Source organism: Cyprinodon tularosa, unplaced genomic scaffold (assembly GCF_016077235.1).
Source record: "Cyprinodon tularosa strain WSP-4 unplaced genomic scaffold, ASM1607723v1 ctg692, whole genome shotgun sequence".
In the NCBI taxonomy this organism is placed as follows: Eukaryota; Metazoa; Chordata; class Actinopteri; order Cyprinodontiformes; family Cyprinodontidae; genus Cyprinodon; species Cyprinodon tularosa.
The window spans coordinates 141,388-153,562 of NW_024039443.1; the positions used below are offsets into that span (position 1 = coordinate 141,388).

General features: G+C 39.9%; 1 protein-coding gene across 3 annotated transcripts in view; it reads left to right on the forward strand.

Annotated features, from left to right (window-relative positions):
• Nucleotides 1–4,156: 4,156 nt before the first annotated feature.
• The window catches only part of rasgrp3 (RAS guanyl releasing protein 3 (calcium and DAG-regulated)), a 60,783-nt gene continuing 52,764 nt past the window's right edge, over nt 4,157–12,175 (forward strand). For 2 of the 3 annotated variants that reach the window (XM_038268084.1, XM_038268082.1), the window contains exon 1: nt 4,157–4,626. The gene's annotated coding sequence lies outside the window, so the exon portion shown is untranslated. The remainder of the gene's footprint in view (nt 4,627–12,175) is intronic. The other variant, XM_038268080.1, reaches the window with a different exon arrangement.

Below are 12,175 nucleotides of genomic sequence, written 5' to 3' on the forward strand. Positions count from 1 at the left end.
AGGTGGAGCAGCTGGTGGACTGATGCAGAGATAACAGCCTGATCCTGAACCTGGAGAAGAAGGAGATCATCTTGGACTTCAGGAAGAACCGGCCTAACCACGCTCCACTGCTCATCAACAGCTCAGCTGTAGAGGTGGTCAACAGAACCAAATTCCTGGGGGTGTACATCACAGACACCCTCACCTGGAATGTAAACACCACCCAGTGTTGTTTTTGACTGCCATCTTAGATTTAGTTTTAGTCCTCAGGATGAAAACTGTCATTAGTTTTAGTCGACTAAAACTCAAGGTTTTTAGTCAGTTTTATGTTGAAATTCATAAAACAGTTAACTTTTACAATTTTGAAAAATAACCACATGCTTTATAAGACTGACAGCTCTAGCATAGATACTACAATAGCTGGGTATAGAATGTTACCGTTCAGTTCATCATTGCTGTTGGACAGAAAACTTTGATCTATAGAATTCAAATAAACTTTCCCGACTTTATGAAAAAAAGTCTCACAAATGTGAAAATAGCAGATCTAGTTAAACACATATTGGTTAGTATAGCAGACAGACAAGCTGAGAAAATGTAGAATAAAGGAATGGTTTTAAGCATACAAGGCTTCATCATAAAGCAAATACTTCCTGATCTACTATGAATTATGCATTATATGCTGATGAAGGTTCTCAGTCATCCAGGTCAGTCATTCCGTAAATATTCAAAAAATATCCACTGTACTTGGTTTCCAAGATTTGAAGACGTTTCGCCACCTCTCCAGGAAGCTTTCTCAATTAAAATGTCTGGATCCGCAGTGAGTTTGAGGCCCCGTCCACACGAAGACGAACCCTGGCCTAAACGCACAAATTTTTCACCAAACCAGCCTCTCATCCACACGAAGCCGGCGTTTCGGGGGTCTGTAAACGATCTTTTTTTTATTCAGCCTTCAGAGTGGGAAGATTTCGAAACGCCGTTTTCGCGTTTCCATCTTTACGCTCTAACCGCATATTTTTTTTTACACGCATGCGTCATAGCGTCGCCTCTAAACACGCATGCGCGACCAGTATCACAACAACAATGGCGCAGTTGCTGCTAATGCTACTCACCCTGCTGTCGGGCTTACAACAGAATCTTCTTCTTCTGGAATATCTCCAGGAAGAACAGAGCAATATCGACGACATAGTTCAGCACCTGAATTTGACTTAACCACGAAAATGGACCCACAGGGCAACCATGTATAAATATTAGTGCGCATGCCCAACATTTCGTCGCTTATTTTTGCTTTGGCACCACAGCGCCACTTACAGGCCTGGCATACATTTTGCAGCGTTTTCATGCATTCGTGTGGACGCTCACATTTATTTTACGTCTCCGTCTTTACGGAAAACGTTTTGGAAAATATCAGCGTTTCGTGTTCGTTTTGACTTCGTGTGGACGGGGCCTGAGTCTTATATAGACAACGCCTTGTATTGCTTGGAAACATGCAAATGGTAACCAATGAATGGGTCGTTTGGTTCCATCGTTAGCCTGTAATATCTGAACCTGTCTATGATTCTGAGGATCGGTCGTAAAAGGGGGTGGGGGGGGGGGGGGGGGTGTTGCCGTTAAGGGGGGGATTGTCTCCTGTAATACGTGAAACCTGTCTATGATTGTTAAGGGTCGGTCGTTAAGGCGGTATTGTTCACCGGCTGGAGCGGGTAGGTCCCTCATTCCTCTCTGATGGGGTGGGGGGTTTGGTGATATCTAGAAGGGATCATGTCTATGATTGAATTGTATGTTTTTGGAAGCTGGAATATGAGTCCACTACCTCTGTTTAAAGTTGGTCTTTCTCTCTTAAACTTAGATGGCTTCCTTCACGCCCCTCTCAAACCACCTATTTTATTTATCCAGAATGTGAACATTCTGGTCCTCAAAAGAATGTCCTTTGTCCACAAGGTGTAGGTGTACTGCAGAGTCTTGTCCAGAGGAGGGCGCTGTTCTGTGTTGGGCCATGCGTCTGTGGAGAGGTTGTTTGGTTTCTCCAATATAAAGATCAGAGCATTCCTCGCTGCACTGAACAGCATATACCACTCCGCTCATATTCGGTCTGGGGGTTTTATCTGTAGGATGCACTAGCCTCTGTTTAAGGGTTTGGTTTGGCTTGAAACGTACGGGGATCTTGTGTTTGGAGAAAATCCTCTTGAGCTTTTCAGACACTCCAGCAACATAAGGGATTGTAATGTTTTTGCGTTTAGTTTTCTTCTTGGAGAGGTGACGAAACATCTTGAAATCTTGAAAACCAAGTCCAGGGGATATTTTTTGAATTTTTACGGAATTATGTACTATACATTTGGCAATTTTGACTTTATTTCTTTAATTTATACCTTGGATACTGCTGCTTAGGGGTCAAATTATATTTAAATTCACAGGGAACCTACTTAATTGCCTTGTAATGCCATGACAATCCAGACCTAAATTTAATATGTCAACTAAAATGTGCTGGGTCTGCAGCCTGCCAATTAACCAAGCAGCCCCCGGCTCGCCTTTCTGGCCAGACGTCACCGTGTCAGGTGCACCTTTCTGCTCTGTGAGCAGCTCTGACCAAATGCGTTGCTGCCTGCCTGCCTTCCATAGCTGTGAAGCTGTAAGAACCTCCCACCTTGGGCTGTGGAAGTGCCCAAGAGTTAAGGTTGTACAACACCACTTGTAACTGTATTTAAACTGACTGTTAGTTTCTCTGAGTGACCGCGGTTAGGGTGACCTTTTCTATATCACCAAAAAGGACATGATGTGGCATATCAATAAATTACTAAAGTGTACATAAGAATCTGGTAAACTCATTTATTGTACATGGGAGCTGGCTCGGCGCTCCCATGTAGCGCTGACACTCGCCTGGCTGTGTGTCAGGTGGACAGGGCCGCCTGTGGAGCTGGTTTACAGTTGACTTTTGTATCTATTCTTATTTTTCTGTCTGCTTCTGTCTCCTTGAACCCCACACTGCAAAAAGGATCTAGAAATAAAGTTAAAAAATTCTTAAATGTATTTACCCTTAATTAAAGCAGGTAAATAAGATGATTTCCCAATAGAATGAATATTTTTTACAATTAAAATAAGATAATTAGATATTATGCACTTGAAATGAGAAAAGAAAACAGTTTTTAATTTTAAGTGTAAATTGGCAAAATGTCTCAATAACCCCCTCAATTCAATAAAAAAACACTGAAGAAAAAATTGTTTATATTAAGAAAAAAGGACTTATTTAGAATACATTTTTTGCAGTGTGGTCAACCTCAGCAGATGGCCGCTCACACTGAGCCTGGTTCTGATGAAGGTTTCTTCCTGTTATAAGGGAGTTTTTCCTCTCCACTGTCGCTACAAGCATGCTTAGTGTGAGGGATTGCCTTCGAGTCAAAGAGTCAATGCAAACTACTGGTTTTCCTTAGATAAAAAACGTTTAATTTGATTGTATGATCTGGTGAACTGTAAAGTGCCTTGATGTGTGTTGTGAAGTGGCGCTATATAAATAAACTGAATTGAATTGAAATATGTGATACTCTTGTACCAATTTGACCTGCTCAGACGTCAAGGTTTGATATATGGTATAACATAGGCACTTTGTCTTTTTTTTGTTTCTTTCTTTTTTATTTTGGTTTGTGTGTTTTTTCCTTGATATACCCAAAAGGGACACAAAATTGATGTATATCTATAATCTTCTTAATTTAATTGATTTTTATGTTAATCTGTCTGTCAAAAACACTAAAAAAAAAAAATGAGGTGGATGTTAAAAGCTGAATATGAGAGAACTAGGGATCACAGTTAAACCATCTTTTCTAACACTGTCTTACCACAGTTCCAGTAAATATGGACTTGAACCGCACTTTAACACCATGAGACATTGTTCCAAATGACACACCAGATTCCCGGACAGTCACTGCTGTCCCTACTCAAAGTGTCTGCAAACAATCCAAACTGGAGTTAGAATTGTTTTGGTGCAGCCAAGCGGCAGGATGTGCTGTTAGTGCTTTTGTTTAGGCAGACTGTTTTTAGAAATCCAGAGACAAAACAATGAGTAGAACGTCATTGGAGAGAAATATAGGATGGGTTGACCCTCCACAACAATGCAGCAGAACTCATTCCCGCTGGCTCCACCCTGCCTGCTGGTTATCACATGGAGAAAAATCCAAAACAAATGAAAAACTTGCAACACATTCACTGAGCAAAGTTCTGCTGTGCATGTTTTGGGGAATCTGCTGCTGGAAGATGCAAAACAAAAAACAAAGTTGAACGTGCACAAGGGCATATTGTCATGCGTGTCCTCCTTTACCTTGTGTGAGGTCTATATTTAGCCAGTTTAACTCAGGCAGGAAAACTAAGTTCGGAAAGAATTGGAGGAAGTCTAGTGGTCCCTTAGACAAACAAAGCTTACACATACCGTAGGGCTCTGCACTGGCTGAACACACAATCCCAGTGTGAGCTGAACAAGACAAAGGACTTCAGATAAGAGAATCTGAGAGAAGAGTTTGGAGAGGAGTTTTTCTGGCTCTACCAGACTTCTGGATCCATCCGATTCTTGGGTTTTACATCTAAAATTTGAGGAGATTATAAAACTGATCCAAGGACGTCTGGATTTACGGCTTATGTGGATAGTTTCTTGTATTTATTAAGGTAAGGTGCATGTGTAGAACTGACTCTGTGATGTTTAAAGTGACTTGTGTTTGTGCTAACCTGACAGAGGAAAACAAAACGGCAGGCTGTGTTCTGTGCATGTTTGAAAAAACACATTGTTTTACAGTAAAACTTAAATTATTTACAACTAGATTGCGTTTTTCTGCATTTTACCAGATACAGTTCAACAACCAATCTAAACATGTAATGGCGCTTTTTATTGATGGTTATTATTAGTTTAGAGGACTCGAGTCACTTGACTTAGAATCGAGTCGGACTGAGGTCATTTATTTTATGACTTTAGGCTTGACTTGAAAAATGTGCAAGTTTTGAATTGAATCAAACTTAAACAGAAATGATTGGGGACTTGAATCAGACCTGAACCTGTTTACTTCAGAATAATTGAAAGTCCTTGAATGTTTTTTTTTTTTTTCAGATTATAAATTTCAAATTGTATGATTCAATTCCATCCAACTTTATTTATAAAGCACATTTATCAAAGGACCAAAGTGGTGACAAATGAAACAACAAAAATACTTCAATTTGGAAAAACTCACACAGGAAGAAAAGTCAAGAACTTTATTGATACAATTACTTTATTCTTTGGCACTCGGACCTCGGCAGGGAACCTTAGCACTGAATTTTGTTTTGATATACATGAACAGGAGTAAAGAACAGGGATGTCTCCCCCTGAAACTAGTGGTGGAGATAGAGGCAGTTGGTCATTCCATAGACTGCTGATTGGTGAGACGATGTGGTTGAGCCGTATGGAGAGATCCATTAGACTGCATCAGTGGCAGAGCCAGAGGGTTAGTTGGGGTAGCAATTGCCTCCCCAGAAGAAATCCTTGTTGCCACCCCGCTGAAAACATTAAGACTTTTACCGAATTTTACGAACATTTGTGAAAACAGCCAAATTTCCCAGGGGACCTGAATGCATCCTCACACAGCCTGCTTCTTCTACACTTTTAATTGGTTAAGCTGACATGCTGTTCCTTCATACTCCAAAACACACCAAGGCAGAGGCACACAGGATCGATTAAAAGCATTTCCTTTGCTGGTATGCACGTTTATTACTACCAAATTAAACAACGTGCTGTTTTAACGGGAAGGAAGGGAGATGTTGCACCACAGTATTTGTGCTAAGTATTACCTATGAGTATTACTTCAATTACTAGTCTCATGAATACTGTCACACTGGCGTAAAGGTGCTTAAAGGACATGTCCTTAGCTAAATGTTCAGTAACAAACACAGAAATGAGGTAGAATAATTCATATTGGGATGTGTAATGCAGAGCCTTCCAGAGCCTTGCATAGGAATTGGGGGCCATCATTCCTAAAAGAGGAGCCTCTGCTTGCTTTGGGGAAAACTTCTAAGTCAGACTTGGAAGACCTTAAGCAGTACCTTCATCATAAGAGGCGACTTCTGTTAAGAAGGGAAAAAAGTGGGAGAGAGACCAGCTTCTCTACTTGAGTTTGTTGGTGTTTTTGGAACCTTACAAAGAGGTTTTCCATTAACTTTTCAGGCTGAGTAAAAGTTGGGTTGTGATTCTAGTTAGAACTGCTCCCTGCGAAAGAAGTTTCTCTGCCCTTACATTAATTTTAAAAACCCTTAGGACAACAATGGCAGATGATAGCGTTAAGTCAAGGAGGGCATATTCCCTAAATATGGAGGACTTGGTTAAACATTTTGCATCACCTCACCAGAACGGCAGAATTTAGCTGTTCTGATTGTTTTTGTGAACTTGGTGTTGTCATATCACTGGGCAGTGGTCAACTATAGTCAGTCTTAAAGGGCTGTATGCTTGTTTTGTTCTGTTGTTCGATTCTTCTTTTTGTGGTACACATTTAAATGTGCACCGCTGATTGTCCTGCCTTGTTTTTCCAAATTTACCTCAAGGTTTTGTTTACTACTGGATTTGATTAATCCAAGGAGCACATTGAATACTTTTTTATTTCTATTTTTGCTGTATACTTCCTTTATAATATATTGTACGGTACATAATTGTATACATTTTGGAAAATAATTATTGTTTGTAGTCTAACTTAACCCTTTATATATTGATCCCCACCAAATAATACCTTGCTACCCCTGTTTAAAAAGTCTAGGTCCACCACTGGACTGGGTGAGCTGATACTAGAGCTTTACTCAGGGACCTGGGAGATGGAAGTCCAGATTAGATAAATACAGGTTGCATAACCCTGTCCATGATGAGCAAGCATAAAGCAACAGTGGAGAGGAAAAACTCCCCTTTGGGAAGAAACCTCTGGCAGAACCAGGCTCAACATGGTCTTCTGACGGACCGGTTTAGATGGGACAGGCAACGTAATAAGAGTCTGGGAGGAATGACACTCTGATGAAGCTTTAGCTACGATGGTGTAGGAGGGGGTGAAGGTGGGTTGAACCACCAAGTTGGAAGTGAGAGGAAAAAGCGTGATTTCAGAACTTCTGGATAAATTAGAGGCGAGCAAAGAGAAATTTAAGAAGTGATTCCATAAAAAGAAAATTAAAAACAATCCACTGGACTTTGTTTTTTCTAAGTTTGAAGATGTTTCACTTCCCATCCAGGAAGCTTTTTCAATTCAAAATGTCAGAAATAGCGTTGAGTTCAAGGTTTTATACAGTAGCCCAACAAAGCCTTGTTTTTGTTTTGAAAACATGCAAATTGAAACGGACGACGGGTCCACCCCTTTGGAATGGGGGTCGTTTGGCTTCTTTGTTTTCCTGCAATGCCCCATACCTGTCTAAGTGTTTGAAACAGGGATTGTTACGGGGAATGTTGGCCTGGCTTTATAGGCTCTCATGTACAGAGGCTAGGGCTGCGATGATCGCAGGGCTTTGTTGGGCTACTGCATAAAACCTCGAACTCAAGACTATTCATGACATTTTGAATAGAAAAAGCTTCCTGGATTGGAAGTGAAATGTCAGTTTTTCCAAGTGCAATATCCAGCCTGATTCTGCTGGAGGTTTCTTCCTGTTAAAAGGGAGTTTTTCCTCTCCACTCTCGCCACAAGCATGCTTAGTGTGAGGGATTGCCTTTGAGTCAATAAGTTGATGCAATGACTGGTTTTCCTTAAATAGAAAACTGAATCAATTTGACTGGACGATCTGGTGAATTTAGATGATGTGTATTGTGTATTGTCACAGTTTCAATCATTTCCATTTTGTGTGGTAACTGTCCAGAAGCATCAGCATTTGTATGTACATTCAGAAAATGTATACCTTTCTATACCTTAACAAGACGCCTTTTAAAATGAAAAGAATACCTTATCTCGCACCTGTGAATGCAGAGGAAGCAACAATACATTCATCTGATGAGATAAATAATGTTTTCTGCAGTTTTTTTTAAATTAGTGAAGTAAGTAAAACTTAACTAAAATTATGAAATTTGTTTTCCAAATGAAACCAGCTTTTCATACACGTGTTCAATTTGATGGAATTAGTTCATGATTAGAATAAACTATTTGTTCCCAACCACCTCAGCAACAAATTAAACTTTTACTTTACTAAGACTCACTCTGGGATGAAATGTAGAGCAAACACGGCTTTTACAGACTCACATCTCTGACTAACTCTAAATGTGTAACTCTGATGATATGACCCACATTCATGGCTGAAGTATGTATAGTGTATACTCCTCCCCTATCAAACCTTTCAAAGAAACACTTGACATTCTGCAGTGTGAAGACAAATTGTCGTACATTAGCTAAATGGACCTGGAGCGGGCTGATAGACTTCATTAATTAAACTGGAGCTGCAACTGTTCACTCCCACAGAGACAAGATGGACCTCAAGCGAACACTGCACTAAACAACTACCAGTTTTAGTCCGTGAGGCAGACACCCTGCCTACTATTAAGGGTCGGCGTAAAACTTTCCTTTTTGATAAAGCTTATAGTTAGAGTGGCTCAGGTTATCCTGAGCTATCTCTATAGTTATGCTGCTATAGGCTTAGACTGCTGGAGGACATAGGGACCATTTTCCATCATTGTGCTTTATTCTATCTCTATTCTCCCGTTCTTCAATATCTGTTAGTTCAATCTCATAGTAGCTTGATCTGGTCTGTTCCTGTTTGGCTGTGACTCCATCCTGGAGAGAAATATCAGCTGTGCTGCTGCCATCAACACCTTTGCTCATAGATGTTGGAGCTTGGCCTGTTTTTCAGTGTTTAGCCCCATTTCTCTTCAAGACATTGCTAGCCATGGTGGCCAAAAGGCACTGATGGCTATAGTGTATCCCAATACTCACCAGATACTCAGTAGCACAACAGAGTAATATTTGTCTGGTTAATTTTTTTTTTTGGTCAGGCAAAGATGAGCATTTGGCTCAGCAGGAGAAATAAAATGAAGGAGAAAGGTTCTGTAGATGTTGACCTGATGTTCAGAGGGCTGGTAGCTGCACGTCTTAGGACAGAGTTTGCCTATTATAAGATGGTGTCAGACTTAAAAGAATTCATTTGTATATGGGGAAGTGGAGATATTTTATTTTGTGTAAGAGATTAATTGCTTACTCTCAGTTTTTGAGGTTTTTAATTTTTGGGGGGGGGGATTTCAGGCTGCTAAGATGATTGTATGTATATGATTCACTTGTGAGTTTGTATTATAATGACATCTTGGACCAATAAAAGGGAGTTCATGGTATAGTGTATCCCACAACCATCAGTGTGTTGATGCCTGAATTTAGTGTGAAGCTTTTTTGGAGTCCTTGGACTTGATAAAGCGCCATTAACAAATTTATCAAGTCCGAAATTGTTTCTGAAAATTGCCCCTTCAGTCTGAGACACATTGGGTAGATTTAGACTGTTGACACTGACCCGTATCTTCTATCTGTGTTCTTAAGTGTAATAATCTGACGTGCATTCAAGTCTTGACTGATACTTAAATTGGATGGAAGTTCTCACCTATTTTAGTAACGTTAACAGGTGTCCACTGCGTTACTGTTGCATATATTTATTACAAGCAGCACCATCTTCAGCAAATCAGCTAGTTAGAATAATTTCTTCATTACCTGTCAGCTGTGTGAATACATGGAGCAGACTGGTGGAAATGTGACACTCGTCTCTGCTTGTGTCTAACAGCTCTCCATTTAGTCATCGCCAGTTGTTGGTGCTATCAGCTTTAATAATTAACTTCCCCTGACTGCAGCAGTACACGTCTTTCCCACGTTTTTCAACAACAACCTCAATCACGTTTGTTAGTAGAGTCTATTGACATTTGTTACACAACACAATATTGATCTCAGGTAAGATTGTCACCTTAAGCAGCTGTTTTTAAACACATAAAAAACTTTATCTTCCACTAAAATGCATTTGTTAAGGTGGTCATGATGCTTGGATGTTGATTGGCAGGCCCTGGCTGTAGATGAGCTCTCTTTACATTTAAGAAAAAAGCCTTTTGATTTTATTTTGGACTTCATTTGACTGCAATTCGAGTAATTTGACAGTTTTATATGCTGGACATCATTTTAATTTGAGGGTTATCGTAAGAGAGGTAAAAAACACAGCCGTCTTTGGACATCTGGTCACCTAATGTTTAGTCGGAGCCACCTGTTATGCAACAAGTAAGACAGAGAAAAAAAACTCCAGAGTCTGATATAAGCAGACAAACCGAGCTTTAACCTCTCAAAACCCATCCGATTGGCGGCGGCCGTTTTCATAGCACTTACAACTAATAACTAATGAAGATTTTTATGATTATGATTAAGAGTAATATGGTTATGATAGATTTTTATGTCATTTTAGGTTTATAAATGTTACCTTTTGTTATATAATCTGAAAAAAAATTGGGGAAATACTTGCTTTATAAGTGTTTTGTGGCCATCAAAATGCTTCAGTGTTATTCTATTGGTCACATAGATGAGTAAAAGCATTTGGCACATTTGGAGAGGTTTGGAGACGCTAGTGACAAAAAAAATTCAAACTGCCGAAGCTCTGGAACTGTTTTAGCTGGAGGTCTGAAACTTTCTGCATTTGTAGATGACATAATGTAGAATGAGACCTGCCTATTTTCAAGTATGTTTTTATTACTGCTGTTCAAAAATGACCGATTGTTTTCAAGAAGAAAAAGACAACTTTTATTCATGTTTGAACTGATGCAGTCGATTCTTTTCCATTTGGGTATGCAAAAAAGAAGAGGATTACTTGAAATTAGGTGGGTTTTAAGAGGTTAAGTGATCCTACTTTTGTTTATAAAGTAATCAAATTCATTAACAGACATTAAATGAGAAGAATACTCAGTTCACTGAGTTGTTAATCATCCTTTTTCATGTTATGTTCAGAAACAGATCCAGTTGGAACTCAAAAGAGATTGACACTTGGATGATTACTTATGTGTTCGTTCAAATCATGTTGAACAACCTTAGAAGTCCTCTCCTGACAGTCCAATTTTACAATCAGATTGTTAACTCCGTGTGGTGTCACAGGACAGTCCAGCACACCCTCAGATGAAGAGGTAATTCCATGTGGCCGCATCAGTGAGAGAGGAAAACGGAGTGCAGTGTTTGCTAGAGGTGCATCTTGTCTCTGTGGGAGTGGAGAGTTTCAGCTACACTTCAATTAATGAAGTCTATCAGCCTGCTCCAGGTCCATTTAGCTGATGTACAACAATGTGTCCTCACACTGCAGAATGTCAAGTGGTTGTTTGAAAGGCTTGATAGAGGAGGAGTACGCACTATACATACTTCAGCCATGAATGTGGGTCCTCCAATCAGTTACACATTTAGCGTTGGTGAGAGATGTGAGTCTGTACATCGTCTCCAACATCTATAAACAATGGTGTTGATGGCAGCAGCACAGCTGATGTTTCTCTCCAGGATGGAGTCACAGCCAAACAGGAACAGACCAGATGAAGCTACTCTGAGAAAAACGTAGAACGTTAGAGATTGAACTAATAGAATCTGCAGAGTGGGAGAATAGAGATAGAATGAACCATAATTATGAAATGGGGGTCCCTATGTCCTCCAGCAGTCTAAACCTCTAGCAGCATAACTATAGAGATAGCTCAGGATAACCTGAGCCACTCTAACTATAAGCTTTATCAAAAAGGAAAGTTTTAAGCCTAGCCTTAAAAGTAGACAGGGTGTCTGCCTCGCGGACTAAAACTGGTAGTTGGTTCCACAGGAGAGGAGCCTGATAACTAAAAGATCTGCCTCCCATTCTACTTTTAGAAATTCTAGGAACCACTAGTAAACCTGCAGATTGAGAGTGAAGTGCTCTGTTAGGAACATAAGGAACAATCAGATCTCTGATATCAGATGGAGCTTGGCCATTTAAGGCTTTATATGTGAGAAGGAGGGTTTTAAATTCTATTCTGGATTTAACAGGAAGCCAATGAAGAGAAGCCAGGATGGGAGAGATATGATCTCTCTTTTTAATTTTCATCAGAACTTTGGCTGCAGCATTTTGGATCAGCTGAAGGCTTCTAAGGAGTGGTTCTGCAGGTGGAGACCACTTCTCAGTACCTTTGCTTTTAGCCAGATATTTTGGTTACTTTTAAATGTTGGAGGTGCTATGAAGGTGGATTTGTTTCTTTATTATTCAATAAAAAAAAAAG